At 35.9% G+C, this 8,420-nt stretch overlaps 1 long non-coding RNA gene across 5 annotated transcripts in view; it reads right to left on the bottom strand.

Moving 5' to 3' along the window:
- Nucleotides 1-299: 299 nt before the first annotated feature.
- LOC143251896 (uncharacterized) overlaps nucleotides 300-8,420 on the bottom strand; it is a 33,893-nt gene continuing 25,772 nt past the window's right edge. For all 5 annotated transcript variants that reach the window (XR_013028697.1, XR_013028695.1, XR_013028696.1 and 2 more), the window contains one exon: nucleotides 300-2,837. This is a non-coding gene — a long non-coding RNA (uncharacterized LOC143251896). The remainder of the gene's footprint in view (nucleotides 2,838-8,420) is intronic.

The following is an 8,420-nucleotide window of genomic DNA, read 5'->3' as shown; positions in this document are numbered from 1 at the left end:
GTGTGGTTTGAAAGGAATATAGAATTGTTGTCAGATTAGGTGGGTGTGGTTTGAAAGGAATATAGAATTGTTGTTAGATTATGTGGGTGTAGTTTGGAAAGAAGAATATATTGTTGCCAGATCAGGTGGATATTACTTGAAAGGAATAATATATTTTTATCAAATCAATGGGTGTGGTTTGAGCGAAATAAGAGAATGTTGTCCAATTAGGTGAGCACAGAGGAGTAACAAAGTGTTGACAAATCGATTATTAATTAATTTAATCTATAATAAAATCCGTAGTATAGAAATGAAAATTATTTCTTCATTTGAATAAACTTTATTTATAATTTATCCATATCATTGACACAATGTAACCACGAATTACGAAGAATTATATTAAAAAAAGATTATCAAAAATGTAGTTTAGAATGATTCAGACAATGTAAATGTAGCTTAATTTAAATCTACTAACTAAATTTATAGATTGGAAGTGAGATTGATATGTGTAGGAGAATGTAGGAGCAGGTAGGAACATACTACAATAATGATTAATTATTAATGTTTGTTAGTTTTTTATCATTGTAATACACTTGCACCGGAGAACGTTATCCTACTTAATCAGAATGGTTAGAATTGTTACTACCATCTTTAGATGTTACAAAAAAACGGATTACTAGCAAGTAGCTGAGATTTAGTGTGACTACGAACCAGGTGCGTAGCCAGCACTACAGAGGGTTGTATTTTCCAATACAATGTGCGCTTTATTTTCTACCCTATTAATGTACGTGATTTACATGAAAACGTTCGTGTTTATTTTAAAAACTGAAAATAATGGACCTTTTCCACTACTGAATATTGGGGTGTTTGCACACACATACACACTCGAGCTACGCCTCTACCAATAACATATCGTGGCTACCACAAAATAGCTACATAAATCACGTCTTCCCACTGAACGTCCTAATGTTAGTAGACATAGTCTGAACACTCAATAACTACGGATCATTTGGGTCAACAAACTGTACAGACGATCATATCAATCAAAGAAAAACCAACAACTATGTCTCCGCGTGACCGCTAAAATATGTCGTTAACCATTGCAGATTAATTGTAACCCAAGTGTCCAGCCACAAATATATTATTCTTCGCTACTACTAACAAGTCCATTATTGTCCGTCATAAAGCAACTGTGACCCACGTGACCAATGAAATACATTTTAATGTCTACTGCTGGATAAAAAGTATGTATATTATTGACCACTAACAAGAATATTACTATTTACAACCAAATAAGCGTAACCTGCGTGACCGGCTGTTGTAAAGTCGCAGCTAATCTTATTATAATGTTAAGAGTACCTATGTTAGCGACGAGTGTTGCTGACTGGTTATTATCCCTCTGGTCAGGATTTTTAATTGGACTTGTATAGAACCTTAACAACGTACCTGAAATGACTTATGGTTCTAACTGCAGTAGGATCTATACAGAGCAGTAACAATGTACCTGAGAGACCTAAAGCATAATCACTATTGGACCCTTTGTGTTAAAATGCAAAGCTCAGCAATGGGCTATCTGAAACTTGTCCACCATAAGTATACAAACCCATATTCTTAGAATATAAGCCATAGAGCTTACAGCCAAGTCCATGGAGGCTCCTTTAGTAATGCCACAGTGGCCCCATGGTTAAGGAACTCGATTTCCAACCTGGGGTCGTGAGTTCGAATCCCGTCACCAAAAACGTCTTCATCATCAGTGAGAAGAGCACGGCTACCTCATTGTGTAGCTCTGTGCTTAACAAGCTAACAAATAATGCATCAACAAAAATTCCATTGTGCAAGTATCAAAAAGTTGCAAATCGTCAGTAATTAGTTTTAACTTTAATCGTTTTTACCTGTTTTACTTGACTGTTACTGAGAAAAAGTAAAAAAAAAAGTGAAACTTGGAGTTTGTTATAGAAAAAGGCTTAAATACACCAACATTTCATCTGAATATACAGTAGTTGGGTTTGTTCAGCTTTCCATCCAAACTTATTCTTTATATTTCTGTCTGCTGGAAGGAATTCAATACCTCAAGTTGACTTTTAAAATTGCAGCTGGACCTGTAATCTGGCAAAAGTGAAACATTGTTCAAGCCAACATTCAAATTCGTAATAATTTTTTCACAGAGCGTTGTGTAGCCACATATAAACATTCAACACAGAAACACATCACGTGGCTCTTGCTACGGTGTTTCTAATTTGTCATATTCAACGGTTATCCAGTATTTTCAGCATAACTTACTTTCGCATAACTCGCACGAGTTGTTCAAATTGAAAAACGGAGAGCTTCACTCTAACAACACGTTTAAAATTATATGCGAAAAATACAACGTTTTTCAAATAAACAAAATTACAAATACGTAGTTAACATTCATAAACAATACGTTTTGCGCGTGCACAAGAACATTTAGCTTCTTCCTGTTGTTCTCAACGATGATGATGGAAAACTTCTCTACGGAACATGTGTGGTTCCCAGTGTGGTGCTAAGCCTGTGTAATGATCTGTGTCGTCTTGGATCTCTTGTAGACAAACTTCTGTGCTGTGGAAGGCTCTGGAAACATTACTTTTACAAGCTGTGAGAAGTGGCCCGCCACGGTTAAGGAAAGGTTGTGTTTGACAACGAAGTTGGCAAACGGAGTCTCGGCTGGACTACTTGGTCCACATTACCGTTGTTGCTGCCAAACGTCGTGCTTCTGTTTGTGGGATGGGGTCTGGGTGTGTTTAATGAAGTCATTCCTGCCACCATAAGGAATCTTGAAGTCCAGTTTACAGGAGCTGCAACGGGCATAGTCTGTCCCCTTCTCACTTGATGTGCACCACCTGAGATAAGATAGTTTTATTTAAAGCCGCTATGTATAAAACAATACAACAAAGCTCACACGAGCTTTTGACCGACAAACTAAAAGGGCAAAACAAAATCATCTGAATTCCGTTATCCGTGCGTTTTTTTAAATTTAGTGAAGAACTGGGTCTGTTTTCCGGGTGACGATTTTGAAGGAGATAACACGTGTTTGGGAATTTTGAAGCTCCGTTGACGACTAAACAGTACTAATGTTAGTTAGTTAGTTATCACCATTAGATTCCATCAAGGAACATAGGGCCGCAATCGCTTTCGGATTCTGCAACAGGTATTTAAGTGAGTGGGTTGTTAGCCCACTGCACCGAGCCGTCCCTAATTTAGTAGTGTAAGACTAGAGGGAAGGTAGTCATCACCACCCACCGCCAACTCTTGGGCTACTCTTTTTACCAACGAATAGTGGGATTGCCCGTCACATTATAACGCCCCCACGGCTGGGAGGGCGAGCATGTTTGGCGCGACGCGGGCTCGAACCCGCGAACCTCGGATTACGAGTCGCACGCCTTAAGCGCTTGGCCATGCCGGGCCAAGCAGTACTAATGACAAACTGTTAAATAAACACAGGTATACACAAACCACCAACTATAGTTCGTACGTCCAGACACTGCAGCGGATGATTTTGCGAAGGTGGGTGCTGTTAGGAGTTTGTACGGCCAGGTGGGTTAAGGCGTGCGACTCGTAATCTGAGGGTCGCGGGTTCGCATCCCCTTCGCGCGAAACATGTTCGTCCTTTCGCCGTGAGGGCGTTATAATGTGACGGTCAATCCCACTATTCGTTGGTAAAAGAGTAGCCCAAGAGTTGGTGGTGGGTGGTGATGACTAGTTGCCATCCCTCTAGTCTTACACTGCAAAATTAGGGACGGATAGCGCAGATAGCCCTCGAGTAGCTTTGCGCGAAATTCAAAAACAAACAAACAAGTTAGGAGTTTGTATCAATTTGTTGGAATACTCGAAGCGATCCCGAAGGGGGCGGAAAATATTATAAATTTATTATTAAAATTTTGTAATATCCAGTGTTTCTGTTAATGAAAAAAGAAAAAGAATGAATTCATATACAGTTTATATTAATTGAGTAAATTTAACGCGAGAAAGAAATTATAACAACAGTCATAAAGTTCAGAACATTATCATGAAAACACATGAAAATAATAAAAACCTAAAAATACAACATGTATTAAATATACAAAATCAGTAAGATAAGGAAAGTTAAAGAGCGAAAGAAGACAGAGATAAAAGGCAAGAGGCAAAAATAATAATTAGTTATTTCACTTTATAATTTATCAATAAAATTAATGTTTATTTGCTAATAATCAACTTCAGTTTTCCACTTTCACCTTTTGAATCACACTGAGCGTCGAAGAGATGCTGCTAGTTGTAAAGTGTGTATGTTTTTCTCAAAGCAAAGCCACATCGGGCTATCTGCTGAGCCCACCGCGCTAGATAGAACCTCTGATTTTAGCGTTGTAAATCCGTACTTACCGCTGTAGTAACGGGTGGCAGTTGTAAAGTAACTCGATGATACTGACATAAGATGTGCTCAGGATTGACGACGGACAGCAAGACAGAAACACAAATAACATTATTTGTTGTATACACCATCTGTGGGTACTGATAGGGGGTCAGAAACTGTATAAAAAACAATATTAGATAATCTTTATATCGTTATTAAATCACTAATGACCTCGTCAGATGATAATTTCGGCCCGGCATGGCCAGGTGGTTAAGGCACTCCACTCGTAATCCGAGAGTCGTACTAAACATGCTCACCCTTTCAGCTGTGTGGGCGTTATAATGTAATAATCAATCCCACTATTTGTTGGTAAAAGAACAGCCCGAGAGTTGGCGGTGGGTGGTGATGACTAGCTGCCTTTCCTTTACTCTTACACTGTAAAATTAGGGACGGCTAGCGCAGTTAGCCCCCGTGTAGCTTTGCGTGAAATTAAAAACAAACCAAACATCCACAAAGCAGGATAATAAATTATCATCTTAAAAAATAATAATTGTGTTTGGAATGCAGTAAAATTGCAAAATTGTTTTTCACTGTTTGTCAAGGAAATAACTGGTTTGGTTTGAATTTCCTGCAAAGCTACGCGAGGGCTATCTGCGCTAGCCAGGCCTAATTTAGTAGTGTAAGACTAGAGGGGAGGCATCTTGTCATTACCACCCCCTGCCAACTCTTGGGCTACTCTTTTACCAACGAATAGCGGGATTAACCGAACATTACAACGCCCCCACGACAGAAATGGCTGGCATGTTTAGTGTAACGGGATTCGAACTCGTGATCCTCGGATTACGTGTCGAGTGCCTTAACCACCTGGCGCTGCCGGGCCCTGCTTGTGGACGATAATGGGTCCCCCGCTAGTACAGTGGTAAGCCTACGGATTTACAACGCTAAAATCAGGGGTTCAATTCCTCTCGGTGGACTCAACAGATAGCCCGATGTGGCTTTGCCATAAGAAAACACACATACACACACACGATAATGGAGTCATTTAATTGATTAATTACTTGTATCTTTGACCTCGAGGCTTTAAAAAAGTTGAAATGTGCTCAGTGTGTTTTTATTCTCGGACAGAAAATCCTTAAATAAAATAACCTTGTACATTGTTCGACAGTTTCCAGTCATCAAACAAAAAATTACAGTATTCGAGACAGCCGATTCTCTGTAATGAAGCAGAAGTGTATGAAAATATTCCCTATTTCAAGGTTTTTTTGGACAAAACCTCTAAGACAAAGTAGTTCCCGTATGCCTTTGGGAGACTTCCAGCTACTAAAAAATCCATTTTAATTGCGTTTATATGGCGTTAATTCTGTTTATATGCATAAAGAAAGTTCACTGTTGAAATGACGTAACAATCAACTGAACTTGTTCTTCTCAAAACTAAACTTCATTAGATCAGCAATTATAGATTCTTTATCCGTAAAGCAATATTATGCATAAAACCTACCTCAAGTCATATTTCGGTATCAAATGTAGTAGAAAAATTATGGAGACATCAATAATAGAAAATTACTGAATACATATATGAGTATACATTTATATATATTTGTTTTTGTTATTTTATGAAACACTTTAATTACAGGCATTATGAGAAAGTGCTTCTGAGTATCATTTTTTTTTTTTTTTTTTTGAATAATAATAAAAGAGCCTACTTGCGTGTGGGACCGTAATATCACCAAGAGAAAATAACATCGGGACCTTAAACTTCGCACGCATAGTAAGGGGATACTGTGGACGTGTACCGGGGTATTAAGTATTAGATTTGACTCAAAAAAATAGCCAGTTTTGACCTGCAAGCTCTTAAGCCTAATTATACTGCTTTGTGAAGGTCTATAGAAAAGTGTCTTTTTTAATTTTTCACATTCTGAATAAACAACGTGTGAATGTTTCCTGCGAAATACTAGTGCTTGTATTTTTTGTTTTCTTATAGCAGAGCCATATTAGGCTATCTGCCGAGCCCACCGAGGGGAATCGAACCCCTGATTTTAGCGTTGTAAATCCGGAGACTTACCGCTGTACCTGCGGAGGGCACTAGTGCTTGTATGATCATGTTAATAAACTTTGAGCAACAATAGAAGATGTAAGACTTTTATTATAATCATCTACATCCCTCTTCAAAGGAATTTATTTAGTTTTTCACTTTTTTATTAGAAGTTTTTCTTGCTTTCTGGGTTTGAATTTATAATTACATGTTAAAAACTTTAGCTGGTGATTTGTAAATGTTCTTGTATTGTTGATAAAGTAAAAATGTACATTTAAACAGTAATATTTTAAAATACTGTTGTCAGCTAAACACATTAAACACATTTTTTGCTTTTCTTGTCTTCTGAACTTACGTGTGTATTTTTCTGTGAAAGTTTCTATTTTCTTTTTAAAATGTACTGTACAGAGCACAGATACAGCAAAGATTCTGTGAAGTTTTATGTTCAAGAAAAACGTCACAAGTTTTCATAATTAACACATCTACACACTAACAACTTTCTATTATTTTTCTAACCTATAAAATCTAGGGTAAAACAATACTCTCCTTCCAAAATAGTAGTAATATTTATGAAGAGAATATCTGTATAATGTGTTTACATACTGGTAAAAATGTTTAATTTTTATTGGACAAAAATGCCTACTGAAATAAGTAATAAAACCATAGGTATACAGTATACCCTCACCTGTTCGCGGTTCCCCATTCGCGGCCCCGCATATTCGCGGGTTAGGCTCTTAACCCTATCGCATCGTATGCCGGTATACCGGGCTAGCGTCATAACGTCATAAAAACGAAATTTTTTTTTCAATTATTATTGCAATACAGTACGTATTTTTTTATAAATGCATACACTGTATGTACAGTGCATATTTTTGTGATCGTGTATTAATAATGTTTTTAATTGCATATTATTACTGAATTGTACTGTACTGTATTATTATTACCTAACTGTGCGTACTGTATTTATCTGTCAAAGTTTGCCTTTAAATTTGTTCCACTTTCTGTCAATTCTAATACATGTGTTGTACGCATAGAAAATGACTTTACGGTACAGTATTACAGTATGGGTAACTATACTATGCGGTGTTACTGTCCTCCTGTACCTACGTTTCTTTTTTGATTAAAATATTGTTGCAGTACAAAATTAAAATGTGTTTATATTATCATTACTACATTAGGGAAATACATGACTGCATGCAATATTACTACATTATTACTGTATTAATGAGTAAGAGTGTCTTTTGAAAGTGACTGGGAAGCATTCAGTACCGTATATAATCTCATACATAGAAGTTTTAAAACTGCATCCAATATTCGCGGTGGTTAAAGAACGTAACCCCCGCGAATAGCGAGGGAATATTGTATCAAAAAACAAACTCATTTTAAATATGAAAGGCATTAAATAGGAATGTTTGATTATTGGTCAAACAAAAAATAAATTTAATAACTATATCTTAATAAAAATAATAAAACAGCTTTGTTTATAAAACAGTAAGTATATAATATGATTATAAAAGATAATTTCGTAAATAATTTCATAAACTTCTATTTTATTTTTATTTGTTGATATTATACAGTTAACTTATTAATTTATAAGAAGGTATGTTTGTTTGTTTGTATTCTTGTTTGATTCATCACTTGTAACATTACAAAATCTCTCCTGATCAACTTGTAATTGTGGATATTATAAATACTATCATATCTATATAGTTCTTTATAACTCACATGTGATTCCACTATTTCACAACATTCTATGTATCTCAGTTCCTTCATCTTTACATCACTAAGTTTTTTGTTTATGAATTTTTATTTTTATTTATTTTTGTTTGTTAGTGTTAATTATTAAAACTTTATAAACATATTTCCAGTAGGTTTTATTATCTTACTTTATGTAATGTTCTTAAACTGAGGTCATATCTTTAATTGCTTTAAATAAGGAGAAATATTAGGTTTCATGAAGGTGGATATATCAAATTTGTGCCTTGGGTTTTACTTTTTTATAACACAACTTGATAGCTAAGATGTTATAATTAACTCTTTACAAGATAGTACAATAATGATAAA

The sequence above is a fragment of the Tachypleus tridentatus genome, chromosome 6, assembly GCF_004210375.1.
Source record: "Tachypleus tridentatus isolate NWPU-2018 chromosome 6, ASM421037v1, whole genome shotgun sequence".
Taxonomy (NCBI): Eukaryota; Metazoa; Arthropoda; class Merostomata; order Xiphosura; family Limulidae; genus Tachypleus; species Tachypleus tridentatus.
The sequence above is the reverse complement of the archived record's forward strand: the minus strand, read 5'-3'. Positions and strand labels throughout refer to the sequence as shown.